This window comes from Lissotriton helveticus, chromosome 1_1 (assembly GCF_964261635.1).
Source record: "Lissotriton helveticus chromosome 1_1, aLisHel1.1, whole genome shotgun sequence".
Taxonomy (NCBI): Eukaryota; Metazoa; Chordata; class Amphibia; order Caudata; family Salamandridae; genus Lissotriton; species Lissotriton helveticus.
In genome coordinates this window covers 865102886-865128157 of record NC_136057.1, presented here as the reverse complement: position 1 = coordinate 865128157, position 25272 = coordinate 865102886, and positions in this window count along the sequence as shown.

Below are 25272 nucleotides of genomic sequence, written 5' to 3'. Positions count from 1 at the left end.
CCTTAATTGAATACTGATTAGTCCAAGAACTCAGTTACTTTACAAAGAACAACTATTCCCTAGGTGTTCTTTCCTGACGATCATATGCCCGACTTTACGTCAAACTATGGCATTCCTAAACACCTTCAAGGTACAAATATACCTCCACTTGCTATAGCAAGATACGGTGTTCGGAGCAGTTCGAAGACCTACTTGCCCGATGCAGCTCGCTACAGCAAGTGCAGAAGGAAGCCGACTCTCCAGCTGGCGCACTGATCAGGAAGCTGCCCTTCTCCTGTTGAGAATCCAGCTCCAGTGTTTCCGGCTCCCCTTGCAGGTGTTGGAAAATCGAGTCCTGAGACAGAGATACCAGACCTACTTCATTCTAACAAGGTATGGAGCTGATTAAAACCTAGAGAAACCTTTGGTAGATTTTTGGCAAAACTAAACCTATGCTACACAATACTTACTTCTTCCCTTGTACTAGACTTAGGTTAGGTACATTGGGGTAGGCGTATTTTAGAAGCACCAGTTGAATATTTTAGTCAATGTTATTTATGTATGTATTTTTAGAATCCCTGACAGAATATCGACAGTCAAAATATCGAGGTAAAAATATAGAATGCCAGAATATCGACTTCCTATCTACAAACAGGTAGGTACAAAAATATTGACTCCAAAATATCGATAGGAAAAAATATAGACAGTCAAAAGTTTGAATTTTTTAAATATCTTAAAAGTAATTTTAAAGTAATATATTAATAAATATAATTAATTTAAACATACTTAAATAAACTTAAAATTAATAAATGATTAATGTAACTTTAAAAAAAAATGTTAAAACATATATATATATATATATATATATATATATATATATATATATATATATATATTACCTACTGGCGGTCGCCAGTAGGTATATATAGTTAGGATTTTTTCTCTATGGGATTTTTGAAAATTCTATGTCTAATAACTTTGGCGTTTGTGGACGGAATTGGCTGAAATTTTCAGGAAAATGGCACATTTTGTTTCTGAGCAGCCCTTGAAAATTTGGGGGGGGTTCGTCAAGGGGGGGCCGAGAAAAAAGGGGGGTCCCAAAACGTGTTTTTAACATTGAGTTTTCCATAGGGCGGTTGGCCTCACTTTTAGCCCGAACGGCTGAATGGATTTGCACGAAACTTGGCAAAATTGTAGGGACTGGTAGCCCGATGTGCCTTTTGTAGGTCTCAATATATGTGCTCCAGTGGATTTTGAGAAATTAACGTTTAAAAAAAGATATATATCTGTAACAGTGGACCTGGCAGCGTCCCAGGACGCGTACTTTTCGCGCAACGGAGCTTTGTGAAGCGAAGCTGATTGGTTCTCTGGCGTCTGTCAACATTCCAAAAAGTCCGTAGCGGCCGCCATCTTGTCTCTCGGTAGGATCGAGAGACAAGAGGAGGCCAAAACAAAGGGGGAAATAACCATAAGGGGGCATAGTAGAACCTCGCTGACCCCCTAGGTTTGATGTGGAGGTTTTAAAAGGGCCCCGCGGGGCAAAAAAAATAATAATAATAATAATCGAACGGCTGAATGGATTTGCACGAAACTTGGCAAAATATTAGGGACTGGTAGCCCGATGTGCCTTTGCTAGGTCTCAATATATGTGCTCTAGTGGATTTTGAGAAATTAACGTTCAAAAAAAGATATATATCTGTAACAGCGCTCCGCTTCGCGTAACGGAGGTTTGCGAAGCTGATTGGTCATTCTGTCACTGGGCTATAGTTGGGCTACATCTGGCTGATATTTGGGCTTCATTTGTTTTTTTGTGTGTCTGGCGGCCATCTTTGGGCTACATTGGGCTACATTGGGCTTCATTGGGCTACATTGGGCTACATTTGGGCTCCAACATATATATAGGCCAATGTAGCCCAATATATATTTTTCAAAGTTAATTTTCGTAAAAACCACTGGAGCATATATCTTGAGACATAGCAAAGGCACATCGGGCTACCGGTCCCTACAATTTTGCCAAGTTTCGTGGAAATCCATTCAGCCGTTCGAGCTAAAAGTGAGTCCAACCGCCCTATGGAAATGAAGGAAATGAATGGGTAATTTGTAATTAGCAAATAGCTAATCGCAAACTAGGAATGGTAAAGAATCGCTATTTATTCCTTAAAGTTCGCTATTTAGGAAATGCAAAAAACTTTGATGATACATATGGCGGTTCATCTCTAACAAGATAAGAAGCATAGGGATACATTTATGATGACTGGCGCATCACCAGGGATGTGTTAGTCATTCTGTGCCGCTGTTCCGTCACCTATGGTGTGCTGCATTTACAATGCGGCGCATCATGGGGCAAAAACAGCACAGATGCGTGATGTATCTGTGCCGTAAAGGTGGCGCATTGCTGGAGTTGTATCGCAAGTGTGATGAAGCTCCAGCAAGGGTCGGGGGTGCCCCTGTCGCAGGGTTTCTGTTCTCACACAGAACTGTGGACAGAGGATTGGAACCTCGGCGAATTAGGGTGTCCCAAAACTCACGTTAGTAATCAAAAACTCCTTAGCAAGCTAGGTACAGTGTCACATTGGATATAACAAACTCTCAATGTTTAGACAATCCAGAATATGAACTTATAGTACCTCAGGATACGTGGAACTCATGAACAGTCGGTCGTTATATATTTCTTAGAAACCAGAACATGGAGTTAAGAAGAACACATGTGTATTTGAAATGTTTATTTACTAATGCCGTCTTCTCAGGCGTAGTATCTTAGATAATACAAGTACACATATTATCAGTAGCAAAATTACCAGCATAGTTACTAGTACATAAAAAGCGAATGGTGATAGTATGTTAACATGCTGTAAATGAATAAGAGTTAGCAACACTTATAAGCAGCCGCGGGCCGTGGAGGGAGTTACGGTGAGGCAGGGAGGCGGGGAGGGGGAGAAGCAGGGTGGAGAATACAAGTACACATATTATCAGTAGCAAAATTACCAGCATAGTTACTAGTACATAAAAAGCGAATGGTGACAGTATGTTAACATGCTGTAAATGAATAAGAGTTAGCAACACTTATAAGCAGCCGCGGGCCGTGGAGGGAGTTACGGTGGGGCAGGGAGGCGGGGAGGGGGAGGGGCAGGGTAGAGAGGGCTCCACCCTGCTTCTCCCCCTCCCCGCCTCCCTGCCTCACCGTAACTCCCTCCACGGCCCGCGGCTGCTTATATCTCACCCTCCCTAATACACATATTATATTATTTGCTAAGAAGGTCTCTTTGTGTTGGTTTAGGGCGTGCCCATACTTTAGTGTCTTAGATTTGAAGGAATCACATCAGCATACACCAGCTCTCTCTTCATGTGAACCGCATCAACTGTTGTGTATGTGTGTTCGGCAAAGCAATATAAAACCCGCCTCATGCCCAGAATTGGCAGAAGTTGCACTTATGTTATGAGTATGAAGTCGTGGAGATCAGACCTCATAACAATTCTGTATCGTGTTGTTCTTGAAACTTTAGCACTCGCTGTACAGATATAGTTTAACAAGCAAAGCAGATAGTAGAGCAATAACATATTATTCTCATGTAAACCACGATGAACTACTAGGTGGAAAGCTAAAGCAACAACTAAGTGTCGTGTGCAGAAGTTGCAAAAAAGGAAAAATGGCGTTTAAACCGGTAATGAGCCCATGCTAACTTAACACGGTGTAAAGATATCCAGGACCTAGATGACACCTCCCCATGATCCGGAAACAAACTGAATAAGATAATAGAAGTGCCATCTCATGAGAGCAGATTGCAAGTTTATATGTGGACGGTCCGCAAGGTAAAGCATTAAAAACTAGGAAAATTTAATGCTAAAGAAAAATAAAACAGCCAAGTACTTTATCGAGTCTTAAGCCAATAGGCAAGGTAAATAATAAAAACTTGACAAATAAGTCAATGAATTGTCAATGAAATGCTAGTACTCAGCATATCAAACATGAAAAAGGTCTATGACATAACTGTGTATGCAAAATAAGCTGCAACAGCCTCCAATAGGAAGTCACCGTCTTCATCCGAAAACAGTTCAGCCATCCAATTTAAAAGCGGAAAAGAACATACGTGCTCTCCCAGCACCGGATCCTCTATCACCATCAGAGGACAGCTCGGTGGGTTTTCAAGAAAGCTCTGTTCCAAGAAAGACTGTGCTGCCGCCAATAAATTCCAGGGACCAATTAGTCCATGCATCAATGCCACAGCCATAATCCTTTCGCCAGGACAAACCAACTCGTGAGTAATGATAGGAGTCATCAGCTGATTAAAGTCGACGTCAGGAGAAACCGGTCCGCAGAGACACAAATCAATGGCCCAATCGAAATCACAGGTCAGGCAGTGAAATACAGGCTGGACACAGGTGAAGTAGGAGAATCGAAAAGATAATCCATATGCCGTGCTTAATATCGCCAACGGCATTGTGCCATAATATTCTAGCATGCGATTGCGGAACAGTGTCAGCAGCTGCAGGGTGGGAGGTTGCATAGGAGGGACATCCATATTTAAAAATGTAAAAAAGCACAAGAGCGTCCGCTGGTAATGCAAGTAAAAATGCCAATCCACGAAGCAGAGTGGAGAAAATAGAATGAAAGAAAGCAGGAATGACTCCAAAGATTTTCTCAAATGAAGTCACGAGACCACTGGTAACAACTTTAAAAAAGTGCGCCAGGGCCTTTGTGGAGGATGCGTTAAAGATAGTCCGAACCATCTTGCTGAAATTGAAAGGCAAATCTGAATTGAAAAGGGTCTGCACCTCTGTACGGGTGTTCGCTATGTGAAGCACAAAAGTTTCACGGGCCGAACTCAAGGCCACCTCTCTCTGAGACAAAAGAGCTCTTATTCTTGCCATGCCGTTGAAATCTCTCCCAAGGTTGGTATTTGTGGCCAGATTGAAAACTCCCTATGTTCATGTGTGGGAGAAAATAGAACATTTCTGCAGCAAATAACCCGTTCACTTACTGTTACGATAAAAGGAATACTTTTAATTAACTCAGAACAATCTTCATTATTGAGCATCAAATAACTACCATTTTCCAACAACTTGAACGTGGGGATGATAGCAGGAACTGGCGTGCCTTGCAACACGCAAGCCATATTTGGTCGGTGTTTGTTGCATGAACCGTGTAACTGTATGTGCCTACACATTAGTGAATGATCTGGCGTCTCAGTGCATTCCTCTCCATTCAGATAAACTTCTTGATCATCTTTGAAACATCTGTATGTGTATGGAAGCGACCAGACCTCATGAAGAAAAGCACTACCTAAAGGTTCATAACGACCTATTGGTATATATTTCATACAATTTGAAAACTTATATAAAGCAAAAGGCAGCGTTATTAAACCGTGGATAAGGCACGTTGCCAAAAAACCCGCAATCCTCTGCTGATGATGTCACTGAGCATGTCATGAATGATGTAATATGTGACATCATCAGCAGTGGATTACGGGTAATAGTATCTCTAGTTTACTCCCCTATAGCTGTCTTTCTTTTAACATAAGTGTCTGTTTCCTTCCCTTATACTTACTGTTTTTGGTTCGCTTCCGGTTCGCGTACCGGCGAGCGAACTGGGAAGCGAACTAAGAGAAATAGAGGTTGGCACAGTTCCAAATATTGTACCAATTTTTTAATAACGGGGAGGTAGTTCTGAAAAGAACTTTTTTTTTATTGTTTTTGTTGTTTTATATTTTTTTTATTATTTTTCAGAACATTTTTTTACTTTTTTTGAATTTTTCTGAACAGTTTTATATTTTTGGGGGTTTTTCTTGGAGGGGGCAATGAAAACGATTCATTGTAAAGGGCTCAACAGGAGCAACAAAACAAAAAAAAAGTATTTATTATTTTGGGCGTTTCGTACAAACTTGCATATGATAGTCAATAGCTCTGTTGATCAGAGTGATGCTTCTTTCTCCGTAGCAAATGAATCCATCGCAAAATACGCAGATGTGTTTTACTTCACCAAATCTCATTTGTATATTTGGCACCATCTCCCTGCCCTCTGGTCCCGTTACTTCCGGTACAACAGATCTTCTGGCCATAATAGGGAGATTATCTAGGTCGTTCCGAAACTGTGCAGCACTGTAGTTGTTAGGATGCCACCTAGTCATATGGCGATGCATTGTGTAGTTTCCGAAACTGTATTTTTTCTCGGTTCCTCTGGACAGTCTATCTTGACATATAAGGCAAGTTACGTATCTTGCATTTACTTTTTTCTGACCTTTGGGAATTTTAAAAAATTGCCAAATGAAGTTTTCTTTCCGGTGAGACGTCCTGGGTTCCTCAGGCAAAAACTGCCTCTCTTCCTGCTCTTCCTCGTCTTCCTCTTCTTCCTCTTCTTGCTGAATTATAACTTGAGCAGGTGGTCCACTCTTCCTTGGATGTGGTGGAGGTGGTGGGGGTCCACCAGCTGAAGCTACCAATGAAGCCATTTTCCAACAAGCAAAATAGGTCTTCCTCTCACAATGATGAAAGTCAGAGTGAGGAAAGAAGGAGGGATTTTCATCATTTGGGAAAAACAAGAGTTCTCAACCAATCAAAAGTGTTCATTTTAGATTATATGACCTAGTCTTACATCATTAGGAAACCAAAAGTGAAATGAACCAATGAAAAGTGTTATTACCAAGTCACATGACTTGCTGTGTTTACGTTAAGCGCTTTGCAGGGCCTCCCGGTTTGCTTCCAGAAACCTGCGCTTTGCGACTCGCTTCGCGTACCAGTTCGCTAACGTAGCACGTCATATGACGTATCACGCGACAACGTGAAACGTCATGCGGACGGGAGGCATCACGATGTTGTTTTCTAACGCGGCACTTGCGGTAAAGAAACGTTTACCGGCTCGCGGTCTATTTCGCGGCATCAAGGTCAGCTAACGGGAAGCTTCCCGATTCGCGAAGCGGGAACGAAGAAAAAAAAATATTTTAAAAAAAAATTATTCATAAACATATAAAATATATTTTTGGATTTAAAGAAGAATACATTTTACAGCTACAGATATTAGCTGTTAAAAAACCAATGAAATTCACTGAAAAAACCATAGGTTATAGACCATATATAGTTAGGAATTAGCATTTACAAAACCTTGAAAATTCACTGAAAAAACCATAGGTTATAGACCATATATAGTTAGGAATTAGCATTTAGAAAACCTTATTTTACTCCCACAAAACCATTGAAATTCCATATATAGTTAGTTGCACTAACTATATATCGCGCACCCGCAATCCACTGCTGATGATGTCATATATTACATCATTCATGACATGGTCAGTGACATCACTGATGACATCACTGATGACATCTCAAATGACATCACTGATGACATCACTGATGACATCTCAAATGACATCACTGATGACATCATGACACACCAATACCAGTTACTACATATGCACTCACTGATTCCTACGTCTACACACACATTCACTCATTCACCCATACAATAACTCATACATACAGTCACTTATTATTACAACACCATCATATGCACTCATACACCTATGCAGACAGTCACACACTGCCACTCATCCATGGAGTTACTCACACACCAAGTCAGTCCTGTAAAGAATCAATCACACTTCCATTTCTTCATCTATACAGTTAAACACAGAACACCATACTTCAGTGACATCACTGATGACATCACTAATGACATCTGAAATGACATCACTGATGACATCTCAAATGACATCACTGATGACATCATGACACACCAATACCAGTTACTACATACGCACTCACTGATTCGTACGTCTACACACACATTCACTCATTCACCCATACAATTACTCATACATACAGTCAGTTATTATTAGAACACTATCATATGCACTCATACACCTAGTCAGTCCTGTGAAGAATCAATCACACTTCGATTTCCTCATCTATAGTTAAACACAGAACACCATACTTTTCACACATATACTAACACATACTTACTCTCTTATACAATCACTGATACAAGTACACATTGATATGCACGGAGTCACACACCTCCCAGCCAGCCACACACACACTCAGTCTTCCATACATCCAGTCATTCTTCAATATGTAAAACGTATTTAAACTTTACAAAAACACACAGACACTAGATGATGTCATCAGTGATGTCATTTGAGATGTCATCAGTGATGTCATCAGTGATGTCACTGACCATGTCATGAATGATGTAATATGTGACATCATCAGCAGTGGATTGCGGGTGCGCGATATATAGTTAGTGCAACTAACTATATATGGAATTTCAATGGTTTTGTGTGAGTAAAATAAGGTTTTCTAAATGCTAATTCCTAACTATATATGGTCCATAACCTATGGTTTTTTCAGTGAATTTTCAAGGTATTGTAAATGCTAATTCCTAACTATATATGGTCTATAACCTATGGTTTTTTCAGTGAATATATATATATATATATATATATATATATATATATATATATATATATATATATATACATATTGTTAACAAAACATATACAATAATTGTTCCGTAGGATAGCGAGAGGATTAAATTTACTATTCACACTCCAGAGAGTACAACAGTAGGGAAAGCGTTGGATAGCGTAGGGATAAAGATTACTATTCCCACTCCAGAGAGCGCAACAGTAGGGAAAGCATTGGATAGCGTAAGGTTCAAAATTACTATTCCCACTCCAGTGAGCGCAACAGTAGGGAAAGCGTTGGATAGCGTAAGGGTAAAAATTACTATTCCCACTCCAGTGAGTGCAACAGTAGGGAAAGCGTTGGATAGCGTAGGGTTAAAAATTACTATTCCAACTCCAGAGAGTGCAACTGTAGGGCAAGCGTTGGATAGTGAGAGGGTAAAAATTACTATTACCACTCCAGAGAGAGCAACAGTAGGGAAAGCATTAGATAGCGTAGGGGTGAAAATTACTATTCCCACTCCAGAGAGTGTAACAGTAGGGAAAGCATTAGATAGCGTAGGGGTTTAAATAACTATTCCCACTCAAGAGAGTGCAACAGTAGGGAAAGTGTTGGATAGCGTAGGAGTAAAAATTACTATTCCCACTCCAGTGAGTTCAACAGTAGGGAAAGCGTTGGATAGCGTAGGGGTAAAAATTACTATTCCCACTCCAGAGAGTGCAACAGTAGGGAAAGTGTTGGATAGCGTAGGAGTAAAACTTACTATTCCCACTCCAGTGAGTGCAACAGTAGGGAAAGCGTTGGATAGCGTAGGGGTACAAATTACTATTCCAACTCCAGAGAGTGCAACAGTAGGGAAAGCATTGGATAGCGTAGAGGTAAAAATTACTATTCCCACTCCAGTGAGTGCAACAGTAGGGAAAGCGTTGGATAGCGTAGGGGTAAAAATTACTATTCCTACTCCAGAGAGTGCAACATTAGGGAAAGCATTGGATAGCGTAGGGGTAAAAATTACTATTCCAACTCCAGAGAGTGCAACAGTAGGGAAAATGTTGGACAGCGTAGGGGTAGAAATTACTATTCCCACTCCAATTAGTGCAACAGTAGGGAAAGCGTTGGATAGCGTAGGGGTAAAAATTCCTATTCCAACACCAGAGAGTGCAACAGTAGGGAAAGCGTTGGATAGCGTAGGGGTAAAAATTACTATTCCCACTCCAGTGAGTGCAACAGAAGGGAAAGCGTTGGATAGCGTAGTGGTAAAAATTACTATTCCTACTCCAGAGAGTGCAACAGTAGGGAAAGCGTTGGCTAGCGTAGGGGTGAAAATTACTATTCCAAATCCAGAGAGTGCAACAGTAGGGAAAATGTTGGATAGCGTAGGGGTGAAAATTACTATTCCCACTCCAGTGAGTGCAACAGTAAGGAAAGCGTTGGATAGCGTAGGGGTACAAATTACTATTCCCACTCCAGTGAGTGCAATATTAGGGAAAGTAAATACTTCATATATAAATATAACTAACATAAATATTAATTTCAATTACAAAATAATTAAATTATTTTAAAATTGTATAAAATATATTAATTATTCAAATAAAATTACAATTAAAAATTAACTAATAATAAAAATTACCTACTAATACTAATTATTTACCAATTACCAATAAATTAATTTACAATATAAAAATGAATAAAAATTAGACACAAAAAATATTTAATTAATATAAGTACTTATAATTAAATTACTTCCCACCCTATTCCCCTATAAACCCACAACCAGAAACAGAAAATAGTTTACTAAAATTAACATATTTATCAATTAATCAACTAAAATTATTTACCAATTATATTTTAATTAATTACCAATTAAAAATTAATTAATAATTAATTCAAAATAATTAACAATAAATAAATTAACATATTTAATTATTTATAATTAAATTACTTCCCACCCTATTCCCCTATAAACCCACAACCCGCTACAGAAAATAAATTAATAAAATTAACATATTTATCAATTAATCAATTAAAAGTAATTACCAATTATATTTTAATTAATTACCAATTAATAATTAATTAACAATTAATTCTAAATAAATATAATAAATAAATTAACATATTTAATTAATTATAATTAAATTACTTCCCACCCTATTCCCCTATAAACCCACAACCCGCTACAGAATTATATTACACAAAAAATAATAAATAATATTAACTTACCTTAAATTCGATATTTTTGCTGTCTATATTATGTCTAGTCGATATTATGTCCATTCTATATTTTTGATTCGATATTATTTCCATTCTATTCGATATTAAAATGTTCTAGTTGATATTTTTGTTGTCTATATTATGTCTAGTCGATATTTTGTCCATTCTATATTTTTTACTCGATATTGTGTCTAGGCGATATTAAAAACTCGATATTTAGACTCTATACCGTATTTTTATATGGCTTAGAAACCATACAATGCCCTTACAGTATTATTTCAAATTACTGCTTAGGCTGTACACATTATACTTTGCAGTCTGCATAACGATTGTAGCAGTTCACCTCTCTTGCATGAGAAAGAAGACCACTCAATAAACCCTTTTTATTGAAAATGCCCGTCTCACTATTTCTCAACTCTGTAGAAACTAAGCATGCACGATTGACTGATTGAAATACTTATCTATAGTTTCCGCAACTCTGAGAGATACATTCTTATTTGTGGGAAACAAAGTTGTCATGTTTATGCGGTTTTCAGAAACAAATCCCTTCTTGTGTATTTGAGAACGTTTCTAGTGACCTCTGAGTTAGCTGGCAACACACTCACAATTAAGTTTAGTATATTCGATAGAGACCTAGTTGACCTCAGTCCTACTTCAAATCTATAGGATATATTAGTCCAATGTGCAGAGCCTATTGGGAATATAGGAACTAAACTACAGGGTCCTGAGAGTATCAATTCTAGAGGCAAAACCTTTTACAAATTTTGAATAGTACTCTATCAGTCCCATAATAAAGTACCTCAATTGGTCTTTGTCCCATGGAGTAGGAGTAGATTTGATTGCCTCTAAAAGATCTAACTTGGGCGTACACCTTGCCCAGAGATAGTATGTCCCAGGTACCCAATATACTCCACCAGAAACTTACATTTTCCCTCCTTAGTGTGAGACCCGTCTCCCATAGCCTGCACAGAACCTCTTTCAACGTCTTATTGTGTTCCACAACAGTCCCACCAAAAACCAGAATGTCACCCTAGAAGAACTTTACATTTTCCAGGCCCTTGAAAATAGCAGCCATGATTCGCTGAAAGACACTGACAGCAGAAGATAGGCTGAACGGTAGCCTGGTAAAACGAAAAGTACCCTCCATGGTTATAAACGCCTTGAGATTCTTTGAGTCATCATGAAGTATGATTTGGTGATAAGCACTCTTAAGATCAAGTTTACAAAATTACTTTCCACATTTCAACAAAAGTAACAATTCATTGATATTAGGGAGTGGAAACGTGTCGGCAACAACATGTTGATTTAGACTGCGAAGGTCCACACAGAACCTGAGCTTGCCATCACTCTTCTTTGTGATCACAACAGGAGAGACCCACTCAGTCGCCTCAACAATTTCGATAACACCTTCATCCAACATATCATTCAACAATTTCTTCACATCATCCCTTACCACTACAAGAACCCTTCTTAACTTGTGTTTCACCGGAATAGTGCCCTCTTGTAACACAATTTTTCACGCCCAAGCTTTTTTTGAACACAACATCCATTTCTGCGAGAATAATGTCCGTTGCAGACACATCAGACACACACAAAACATGTCCAGGGGCATGTGGATAAATAACTATATGAAGATCAAATTTGTGACTCCAACCTAAAATGGGTGGACCATCTTCTGCTCATAAATCTTCCCTTCCATCTGTCTGGATTGAAACACAATGGGAGCAGAAAAGAAACCCAAAACAATGACTCTCTCCCCCTGGTAACCCCTAGGGTCAATGTCCTTAGGCAAAAGTGAGACTTGTGACCACTCCTTCTCCCACATCCACTTAGGCCCAATAGTATACAAAGAACAGCAGTAAATCATCAACTCTAGTTCTTTGCCGACAATAACAAAAGATACTTATGTGCGGCTCTTCCTCTCCAAGCTCTCAATGACCGGCAGAACCATTAAGAAACGGTCATCACAATTTTCATCAATACTGCAGTACTCCGTAAGAGCAACCCTGGATTTGCTAAAGTCTCTGCACATGTGGACCTCTGCGCCCACATTTCCTGCAATCTTGTTTGAAAGCAAAACACCATTTTACATCACTGAGTGGAAAGAGCTGGCACATCTAGAACAGCCCTTGTACTTTGACGACTTTTGAGGTTTAGGTTTAGGTGTACTGCTACAAATTTTGCTGGGTTTGTCTTTCTTCCCAATAGCTGCAACAGCTCCTTCAGGACTTTTCGTCTTGCTCATCTCTTTCATGCAACGATCTGACTCCTCACCTACTTTCGCAATGGAAATGGCATCTTTCAAGGAAGGATTCTTGACTGCCCAAAGATGCCCCAGAGTTTTTACTATGACAATGGACTATGAGTTGGTCCCTTAACAGTTCGTCAGTCATCTGGCCAAACTTGCATTAAATTGACAACTCCCTTACTACCGAAATGAATTCATCAAGAGATTCACCTGGTTTTTGTGGCCTAGTGTAGAATTTATTACAAGACATAACTATATTCTCCTCTTTGGCAAACCTCTTGTCTAGGCGAAGTTTGGCTTCTGTAAAAACATCCTCAATGGGGTTATTGTCATTACCTAGCATTTAAGGTACTTGAATATACAATGGGCTTCTTTGCCAATTGTGTCTAACAACAAAGCTATCTTGCTTTAAGATAAAAAGTCAAGACCGTCCAAAGCTATTATATAGTTGTGAAATAAATCAATCCACTCTTCCCAAAGCATTGTCGGTTGACCGGGTTGGGAAAAGTAGGGTGGTGGAATAACAATAGCAGACACAGCCATATTGCAGGGAAGAACAGTACTGGAAATCCTGAAGAAAAATGCTTTAGTCTTATAAAAATAAGAGAAGGAATCACTGCATTAATAAAAGATGCAGAATGAAACAAAGCCAGCAGGTGGCGAGATGCCCCCAAAACCAACTAAAAAGAGTGTAAGGTGCTTTTGTCTAATGATCACGTGATGCAGAACAGGAGAGAGCAAGAGGGCAATTGGCAGAAGGAGTGGAGCAACCAGAACTGTACATAGATGAACTGGTAAGGTGTAAAAGGATTCAATTGCACACAAAGGTTTTCATTACAGCGTGAGCACACAATGCTCCCACGCCTGATACTCATTGTAGGCAGCGCTGAAGTGTAATGAGCTCCCAAAAGCTTAAAGTGACTTTTGTTGACAACATGACCACCCGATGCTCTCATCGCTTGACAACCGTTGCAAGCAGCGCTGCGCTGGGGTGTAACGTGCTTCTAAGTCTGACGGAATTATTTGCACTGATAAAAGAAGTATCCACCTTACAAAATCAAGTGAAATTGAGCAAAATATGACCAGAAACAGTTTACTACTGGCAGACGAAATATAGCTTGCACTCCGCCAGCGCTGACCAGAGACAGGAACGCCTTAAGCACTGACGGACTTTACGGGGAAATTAAATGTCTGATGCTGAGCACTCAGCACAGTGGGGTTTAACGTGTGCCACGAGAGTGCTAGTAGCGCTGAAGGACAAGCTTCTCACCTCTCCACTGCAGTTTTACAGCCCCTCACAGGATTCACCAGGGCACTCCACAGCTGCCAAACTTCTCACAGGACCAGCTGTATACCCCTGTTGCTGTGATCACATGAGAACATCACATGTGGCTGGCGAGCGTCGCCAAAAATGTGGTGATGACTCGGACTCAGGTTCACTGGTTAAACAGCTTTATTAGATGAAGGACACAGCACACAGAGAGCGTGGTCCCTCCAACACCAGCCACAGTACAAAACTGCCTTTGGTGGAACACATGCACGCAGTGAACAATCAGAAGGAGCAGTGAGCAAAAGATGAACATGAAACTAAGAAGCACTGCTAAAAGCAAGTGCTACATTACAACAGATACCATGCTTATGGAAGGCCGCTTAGGGCCTCCCTAAAGGATGCGGACGCACCGTATTGTCCTACTTTTTTTGCCCTAGTAGGTGTGTCATCAGATTACTTTCCTGCAGGCATTCCTACAAGAATCCTACAAACAGGGCTCCTACAAGAATCCTACAAACAGGGCTTTAAGTGAAATAAAAAAACTAGAGGTTCTCTCAAAGGGGCTTGGCCGATGTAATTAATGGCTAAAAAACGCCTAAGCTAAAAATCTGTGCTTAGCATAATGGCCCGTCCAACTGGTATTTTGCAGCTTCTGTCATTGTACCCAGATATATAATACAATAACCAGCATTACACCTACAACAAGCCAGGAGTATTGGTTTGTCAATAATTTGTTGTAAATAATATTTAAAATGTTTCAGTTGTCAAATGATGAGACTGTGAAAGAACTATATTAAAAACAGAGCTTTGGACTTTACTATTTCCAGTTGAAAAGCAATATTTCTCTCCATATGTTCCCATACCTGCCGTGTCACGCAGTTTGGTGCTTACTTTTCCTCCATGTTAAAGAACAGTAGATGTTTCAGCACCCAGGCAAATATGCTGCATTGCTAATTACATATAAGGTCCAAAAGGCTAGACAGATGCATTGCAAATGCTTGTTTAAAGTAGTATTGTGTGTAATTTAAACAGTTTGTGATTTATAATAATGCTAGTGAAAGATGTAATAATTATATTAATTTTCTTTTTCCATGTAGGTTGCTTGATTTTTTGCTTCTAACTCACTTCATGTATAATCCAGACTTTACTTTTTTTGTGTATTTTTGAATACATCCAAAATGCCCAAAGTATGTGTACAGGCATCTGCCCCTACTACTGATGATACCTCCATGTCAGCCCAGGAACAAGCCTTCAGTGAGGAATCCACTCCTGCAAGTGCAGATGATAAGGAGCAGGCTGGTCCATCTGGTCTGTCTGGGATACACCTCCCGTGAGTCTCACTCGACCCACACCTCCACCTCTCATCCCAGCTGTACCACACCTCAGTCTCTGTATACCCTCACTTCTTATGTCCAAAGGAACATCATGCCATTTGTATGCCCCCAGTCCTGACTGCTGTTGATCCAATACCACCACCACCTCCTGCTCAGATAGGACCCATTGGTAGGGAGCACACTGGGTCAAGGGAACAGGGTAGTGGGGGTAGGGTCCATGGGAGGGAACCTGTGAACCAGCAAGGTGAAGCCACTGGCTTCATTGTCATCCAGGCCCACATCTCCCAAGTCTTGGGAACCCTCAATCAGTCACAAGACATGATGGGCCAGGTCCTTGCATAGCTGAGTGAGATGAAGCAGTTGCAGAAGGGGTACAATGTTCAGATGTAAAATCTCAACTCAAATTTTTGGCCCCTGACTGGGGTCTTGCATGATTATTTCACCCATAAGTGCAGTTCTTTTCCAGCAATATCTGCTCCTTTCTGTGATCCAACAACATCTGGGTCTACTACATTTGCCTCAGCCACAGAAAGGGAAGCTATGCCACAAGAGAAAACACCTCCACTCCTCTCTTTCGGCACAACTGTGGATCCACCAGTCCCCCTCAGGAGGTAACATTCATCTAGACCGTCAGGAGAGGATGGCAAGACCTCCAACACCACCAGAAAGAGACGTAGTACCTGATTCCCTCCAATGTGTGACTAGCATTCACTCTGTGAACTATTTTCTGGACACATTTACCTTTTTGATGGCAGTTGTATTTTGAACATTGGATTTCAAACAATTTTGGCTCTTCAATATTCATTTTATTCTCCATGATATAATTAGATTTTTATTTTTTTATTTTTTAGATTTTGTTTTGTGTAATGAATTCAAAAATTGGTTTTGTATTTCTTTTTTTAATTTGTTCAATTTCTTTGTTTCATAATACATTTTAAAAAGTTAAAATTAAAAACATTGTTTATTCATAAGCAAATTAGTAGATAATATGTTTCACATTTTTTTTAAATCACAAAAAAGAAAACAAACACAAATCAAAAAGTATTTATTTAATTACATTGGAAGAAATAATTGTTTTTTTCATAGTTTTCAAATACCTTGGAGCCCATGCATAATCCAAATACTTCAAGCAATATTTTCAGTTAAAAATAGAGACCCTGCCACCATTCAACAGAAAATAAGTCTAATGCAAGCTTAAAAACGTCAGTTTAATCACTGTGCATGCTGTCTTTGTACAAGATATCACACAAAACTGAAGGAACCGCACCTGCCAATAATGATCTGTGATGGGAAAGGAACAAAATATTCTCAGAGGTGCAATGAACCAGGGAGTACAACCCCTCTCCATTCCAAAAATGGAAAAATACAAAATACAAAATACAAAAGAACAAATTATGGTTCAGCACTCAGTGGTTGTGTTATAAGAGATGCTTGAGTATGGCAACAAGGTTAGAGAACCCAGGGGCATATGTACAAGGAGCTAATGCCGCCTTAGCTGCACTTTTCCGACGGTTCAGCAACGGTTCAGCAACAATATTTTTATCGCCATATGTACAAGCTGTCACTAACCTCTGTTTGCTGCAGTTTCCCGGCAAAAACATCCATAGAAAAGATCGCCACTTCTGACGATAATGACATGCAAGGGAGGAGTTCCCATGCAAAAGCGTCCGCTAACCCCACTTCACAATATTAACAAGGGAATTCTTAAAGGTATTAGGACCAAATAAACTGTCTCTAACTGTAGTTAGAGGCAGGTTTTTAAGACCAGAAAATAGCTGGTCCTAACAATGGAGATAACACACGGGGCCTCATTCTAGCAGGTCTTGGTGTAGGAAAGCACTGCAAGCAATGTTGCTACACCGCCCTGTGACAAAACTACAGGGCGGGAGGCACACCATCAATAATCGTTCCTGGGCCTCAGTCATGAAAAGTGTTACAGCGCTGCGACAAGATAGGTTTGCAACACTTTTCTCTACGCCCTTCTTGTGACACCATGGATGTGCTGTATTCACTGGACAGCGCTCCATGACCCAAGTAATGACCGATACATCTGGAATCCTGATGTATCTGTCTGTGCTTAAGTTATGCATTGCTGCAATTGTGTCACACGCATGACACAGCTCCAGCAATGCCTGGGGCCAGCCTACCCTGTGGCACTGCATCACCATCAGGCAGGCGTAAGGTACTGGTGCAGTGCCGTTCTTGAGGGGTGCCAGCGCAGTTGGAGATCCATCGGTGGCGGTTGTCATCATCTGTAAGCGTTGGCGGAGTGTTGGTGCTGAGGGAGTTGATGAGACGTGCATTGGTGGCCTTGATCCAGCTGCGAGGGGTGGCGATGATGCCGGTGGTGTATGGTGGGCATGGTGAAGACTTGATGTAGACACTGATGGTCGATCCTAGAGAGTCCGGTGGTGTGGCTATAGTTGAAGCTCCCGCAGGCGGAGGAGACATGCTCGACCATGTGTCCTGCTATGTGGCTGGCTGCAGTGACTAGCTGCTTGAGTCTGATGTTGGGCAGCTACCCCAGGAGGGGGTGGTTTTCTGATCACTGGGGTTGTCTAGGTGGAACTTGAGTTCACCGAGTAGGATGTCATTGGTGGATGGGAGACCGTGGGGTTCAATGAGGTCTACAATGGTATCGGAGAATGGGGGTCCATGACCCAGGGGGGCAGATGAGGGTGCCGCAGAGGATGGGCTTGGGGTTGGTCTGGATCTGGAAGTTGAGGTGGGTCATTGGAGTACGTGGTCAGTTTGGAATGTGCATCTGTAGGTGATAAAACTGCCTCCTGGATGGTCGGGGTGATCCTTGCGGGTGATTTAGTAGCCGTCAGTGATGGTAATGGCGATGTCCGATCCGGAACAGAGGTTGCTCCTGGCAGGCGATGGCGACGAAGGTGCTGGCGTGCTAGTGCTGGAGTTATGTGAATTTAGCTACACCCAATTACAAAATGATACATATAGGAAGGTTCTCTTGAGAACCTTTGCAAGCCTACTGTGTTAGCTGTTCAGTGCCCCATTGCGTAACAGTGGTCTGTTCTATGAACTGAAACTTTCATCTCTAGCATGTCCTGGTTATGTAATAAAATTTAAACCTACAACAAGCTTTTCTTTCATTAATATACTTGTCCATTATAAGCATATGGCCGATAAACAATCTAAAATATAATGAAGTCATATTGTGTGAAGAAGGAACTAAATACATTTTGCGGCAAACAGCACATTTCATGAAGATGTCAAGTTCAACAGTTCAGGTATGATGTTAAATCATAATTTTACAAAAAATGCAGTTATTTTTTTAAAAGCATAGGAAAGAAATAGGAAAATATGGTGACCTAGCAGTGAAAAAACGATAAAAATTGAAGATTTCTGCAGAAATAAGTAGCATTTTTACTTTTTGCATGTTTAACAAAAGCACATTTCCTTACCACAATTTTGAAATGCATTTTCTATGTTACTGTTAAAGCACAATACTATATTATTATGAGGTTAAATTTACGTCAACATTATCAACTTCCACAACACCTTATCATCTGGTGCGTAGAAGAGGGCTCCACCAGTCTTTTACATACATGAAAATCTGTCCCTTAGGAGCCTAAAAATCCTCTCCACTGGCCTCTGTGTACTTCCATGGGCCTCAATGAAGCTGACTTCCCCACGTGTTGTTGGATCCCTTAGCGGTGCTAACAACCAAGGTCAGTTAGGATATGCTAAGTTTCCAATAAGAAAAAGAAATAGCCAAAAATGGAATACTATTTTTAATCATTAAACTTGAAATTAACTCAAAATATATTGACAGATCGTTCTTCCCAACAAGCCAGGCCCTCGCAAGTCCAAGTTCTGACATTTCTATGGGTATGGTGCTATGGCGTACCACAAAGGAATCATGTGTTGATCCTGGAAAACATGCACTCACGCTTGTGATGTATGAATCCGATTTATTGTTGAGTCACCGATCTCCAATTGGGAGACCGTATGAATAAACCTGCACAGGGCTCCATTTCTCTGTACTTTGGGCCATCTTGTCCCACAACTGTTCACAGGTTTATTTGTCAGAGCATAGAGAACGTATCGAATTGAAGATGATTCTACCAGTGGTTCTCCATTGCCGCCCCGTAAATACCTAGCTGTTGGCCCACAAATTCTGAGTGAACCTGGTTTACCAGTAATGAAAAAGACCATTCAAGGTGACACAACCATCCTCAAGGTTACTTTTCAGTCCTGAGGAGACCCCAGTATCCACAACTGGGGTCGAAATGTCGCAGACATTAATAGGAAACAGATCATAGTCGTGTACAGTGAACACACTATGTATTTACCTCTGTTGATGCATATTTCACTGAGGAGCTGGCTATCTCCTCAGAAAAACCAATTTGTTTTTTATACTCACCTATCTGATCACTTTTTTGTTCTTCGGTTCTGTTTTTTCACTTTTGGTGCTTTCTTAAATCTCTTAAATGTTCATTTTATTGAAATGCAGTGAGACGTTCTGTTTTGTGTGATTTTTAATAAAAACTTTGGTTTGGCTGAATCGAATTGACAACAGAAATGATGGAATACTGGTTGTCAGACTATTATTCAACCTTGTAAAAAGATTTGGGGCCATATGTATCATCATCACCATTTGCGATTTCTAAATAGCGATTTTTAAGGAATCGCTATTTAGAAAGCGCAAAATGGTATGCATGTAGAAAATCGCTTTTTTTAGCGATTTCCAATTATTCCTTAGGAATAATTACCCATTCATTCCTATGGGCCAGGAGGCCCATAGGAATGAATGTGAAATGCAGTTCTCTAATCGCAATTAGTGAATTCGCAGAATGAGATTGATTTCAAGGGTGCAGGGGTGTCTCAAGGACACCCTTCTGCACCCCTGAAATCAGCATGTGTGTGCATATGGCGCACATACATGCCCTATGGGCATGTATGTGCGTCACAAGCCACATTTAAATATGCCAATTTGTGCATTTTTATGAGAAATCGCAATTTACCACCAATTGAAAGTTGGTGGTAAATTGCGATTTCTTAAGCTAAAATCGCTATTGAAAATTGCATCATACATAGCATTTAAGGAATCGCAAAATTGCGATTCCTTAAATGCTATAGCAAAATAAGGAATCGCACATTTTTGCGAATCCTTATGATGCGATTTTTACATACATAGCAAAAAATGCTAAACAGCCTTTTGCGATTCGCAAAGGCCGGAATTCGCCGAATTCCGGCCTTTGCGAATCCAAAAAGGCTTGATACATATGGCCCATGGCCTTTGCAGAATATATGCTGCTTTATTAGGACTCGTTCTATATAGATTAATTCTACACAGAAGTCTGTGTATTCACATTGTATCCGAAATGAGTTCCAGGTGAACACATGTTCTTATCTACTATGTTTATACCCCAGTTCATATTGGGATGCTCGTGTTCCTTTGTAGAAGTACAAATCTGGTAAGCACACAAATTGCAAATTGATTGAATGGACGTTTTTTTTTATCATGATAGTCTTGTTTTCAGTCGTGTGGTGGCACCTAGGTAATATGTGTGCAAAGTCTTTGTGCATAAGTTTAGCATAGTGCCAATAACCCAGAGCTGTAAAAAATGAAAAAAAATACTTTGCCCTTTTCTATCCTGGCGTGGATAGCAATGTACTAATCCTATGCTAAAAAACTTTGATAGAAAAGCAGACATTGGAGGTGAGCAAATTCAGAGTGTCGCCGGTGTCATAGGCTGTTCTACACAGGAGCTGCTCTCCACCTAAGCCTTGTTACTACCCAGAGTTCTCTGCTTCTTTTTTGCACACATATACACACACACACATATATAAATACTTTTTTTGTATGTGAAGAAATAGATATATATAATCTGACAAATAGCTCAGCCCAAATAAAGTCACTGGCCTGAATTTGTGAAATAAGGACATAACAAGGGATAAGGTTACTCAACAGGTTACAACAAAATTCTTATTTGTATCAGTGGCGAGGAAATGCAAAACAAGAAGAGGTAAAAGGAGAAGGCAAATATATGAAAAAGACCAAGAAATACCATGCTCTGTCCAAACTGGTCCCATTCACAAACATGTGCAATCAATATATCAGATTTGTCTTTTGCTGCTGGTGAAGAAAAGATATTGAATCATGGCTTAGGCTCTTCTCCTACAGCAGTACCAGAATTTGTTAACCTCAGGATTGAAACTTACAAATTTGTAAAGAAATTGAAATTACAGAACGACTATGCCATGCGGAGCCCCAAAAGTAACATAAATAACAGCAGCTCTAAAACACCACGATGCCGATCTCCATTGGTGATATCCCTGAGTTATTGACCATCAAGGTGGGATCAATTAGCAGTTCCTCACAAATTCAAAGGACGACTGAGATTTCTTAACTTGAGCACAAAGACGTGGCATGGGCTGATTGTTGCATACAATATATGAATAGCATTGTGCTTTGAGTGCATTTCATTAACGATTTATTTATTTATGCGGGGATGTGCTTAATAACAATTCGTTCAATATACAATTGACAGCCAAATAGAGTACACAAGAGATTGAATTTTGGATTGTCAAATTACAGGTTCTTGATGAATCTATTCAAGAGACAATTTTTCATTAAAAAAAAATATCTTGCAACTCCATCCGACATAGAAATAGTGGTCACCCATCATCACTGAAGTGGAGCATATCTTCGAGCCAGTTACTTAGAGCATGTAGAATCTGCTCCACTGATGCCCTTTTCAAAATTGAAGCCAAAGCCATGATTTAAAGATTTTTACATATATTATTGAAGATGAAGGATCACAAGAAAACAACAGCCAGCCAGGGCAAAAATCTGAATCCCAAAAGATACAATGAGTCACAAAGAAAAAAAATATCCATCCAGATGGACTGAACATTATTGACAACACAACCTGATTACTGCATAGCTCTAGAGCTCTCAGGACTTCAATGATTCCACATTCCAAATGGAATCTTCACTATGATGCTTTTTGAAAATTCAGCTGTCATCATCTGTGCAGCCGCTGAGCAAACTATCTTGCACTACCTGAGGAAGGAGGAAGCTGAAACGCCGTAGTGGAAAATATATTTTTGTTCTTTGGTGAATCTATCTGTTTGACAAACAATAGGTGTATCTATGTGAGCTAAATGCACCCATTTTGGGAATAAGGTGGCACTGGTGTTTCTCTGTTTTTCTGTGTGTTTAATTTTTTGAGTATATCTTGTTCGATCCAACCAATGTCCTAAGTATTAGTTTCCGTGGGCATATATAAAAACTAATTTCATGTGTGTTTTTAATATATACTTTTACAGGAAAAACCAGGGTGTAGAGAACCATCTTCGATAATCTGGCGGGTCCTGAAGAAGGTGGCTTTTACTGCTATCCATTGCCACCAAAACGCGTCGACCAAGTCTATATTAAATCCTACACTTTGTAGTGACCCTGTCTGTGGGCATTAGACAAGAACCAACATAACGCGATAACTTGCACAGATATTTTGTGGTATGAATGTGTTTGTAGTATGTATGCGTAGTTTGACTGTTGCTTGTTCTCTGCCTGGTTGTATATAGATCATTAAATGAACTTATGAATTATTTCTCATGTTACTAAAATGTATAGATAGAGAATGATCTTTTTTGTACTTTGTCAATGATAACAATGTTTATAAAGATATAACAAAGAGAAAAATAATTTAAACAGATAAATAAAAAAGAGAATGGAAATAAAAAACATGTAATTTAGTGTTCTGTTATGCCCATGCAATAATTGAAGAGGCAAAACCATTACAGAAATAGAGAGGTCACGAGGGAGCTTGTGCTTATAGTTGTTGTTTCAAATTTCTTTACCCTCTTCTCCCTGACCTGCAAATTAGTACCTTAGAAGGGGTCCCATTACTTACGTAGAATCTATCTGTTTGAGTCACTTCTTTCTTGGATATATATATATATGTATATATATATATCCTTGTACAGTTGAAAAGAGAGGAAGATCTGATAAAGCGGCGCAAAGCGTATGAGTTCCAAAGAGACCGACTTGACTATGAGCATGGTCAAATTCTTACATTTGCAAGAAAGTACGATCACATTAAAGCCACACATACCATCAAACCGGCAAGCTCCCTTACGTCTAATCCTACAGCAACAGCGGTGACAGCTGAGACATCATCCATGTCGGGAGGCAGCTCTAACATCGACAGTGAATCCGACAACGAGCTGGTCAGATCACAGAGAATGGGGTTTCGCAAACTCACCTTAGCACAAGAATTGGAGGTAGTGCAGCGGGATCGCAAGCAGACTCTCCGTTCAGGTGTCAACGGTGCAACCGCAAGCAAAGTGCCAACGCCAAACGGGCAGCAAGGAGACGCTTCAACAGACAACGCAGGCACAACAAACAAACCAATCAAAAAATCAACGCAAACAGTGGAATCGCAGATAAACCCTGCAACAAGAGAACCACCCACAGTTATCAATCTTACCGATCTGCCTCTTACAGACAAGGAAAACTCATTGCTTGCCTTAGGCCTCTCATATAGCCCCAAAAGCAACTTTGATTATGCGGGCACAAAAATCGATTTGTACAAATATGTGCGGAAACTCAAGCTGCGCAAATATCATTGCCTACATAAGAACTCACAACCTACCTCTATTGCTGTGTCATGTTCTCAATCTCCTACAATGTTTTCACCTGAATCTAGTCTATTACTTGACCTGTTGGAAATGCAATATGAATCGACAGTGCCAGCATCTACCCCGGGCTCGGGCATGATGCCAATAACGAATTTATCTACAGTCACTAACTTTAAACCTAAGTCCAAGTTTTGCCCTTTGATGATTAAAGATAACATTGACCAATTCCATGACAAATTTTCCATAGAACTAAGGGAGCTTTCTCAAGCATGACAAATTCTTGAAGAAACATCACTATCGTGATTTTGAATACCAGCAACTAATTAGAAAATTGAAAAGCAACACTAATATTATCGTGAGGGAATCCGATAAAGGAGGAAATGTGGTGCTCTGGCCTCGCCAAATGTACATGGATGAAGCACTTGGACAATTAAATGACCGTGCCTGTTACCAACGGACAGATGCCAAAGAGGTACAATTGGCTAAGAACAACATTTATTCCAAACTTATGGCATGGAGAAGTATCGGTGTTATAAGTATGGATGAGTTCAAATTCATGAAAAATGACAATCCTGTTACACCTGTTACACCTGTAATCTACTTCATACCGAAGATCCACAAGAACTCGCAGTTACCACCAGGGCGTCCCATTATATCTGCTTGCAACAGTATACTATATCAGTAAATATGTGGACTTCTTCCTCCAAGAGTTTGTTAGGGCATTACCCTCATTTGTGCTCGACACTGGTTACTTTCTCAAAAAGGTACATGATGTGGAGTGGAAATCTAGCTAATTGTTAATATCCTTAGGTGTTTCCGCATTATACACTAGCATCTATCACAAGGATGGGCTGAGAGCAGTCCAACATTTCCTGGGGTCTAGACCTATGTTGTTCAATGATCATACACGCATGATAGTAGATATGATCGAGTTATGTCTTGAAAACAACTTTTTCATGTTCGGGAAGCAGTTACTCCAACAGATAAGGGGTGTGGTAATGGGGGCCTGCTTTTCTCCCAGTTATGCCTGCTTACATATGGGATACTGGGAGGAGCAGGTCCTCTTGCCTTACTTTGCGGACACTATGAATACCAAAATTGTAAAATGGTTAAGGTACATAGATGACCTCTTTATCATATGGGATGGCTTGGAAAATGAGGCAGTTGAATTTATTGATAAACTGAACATCAACACTCTTTTTTTTTTTTTTTTTGAAAAA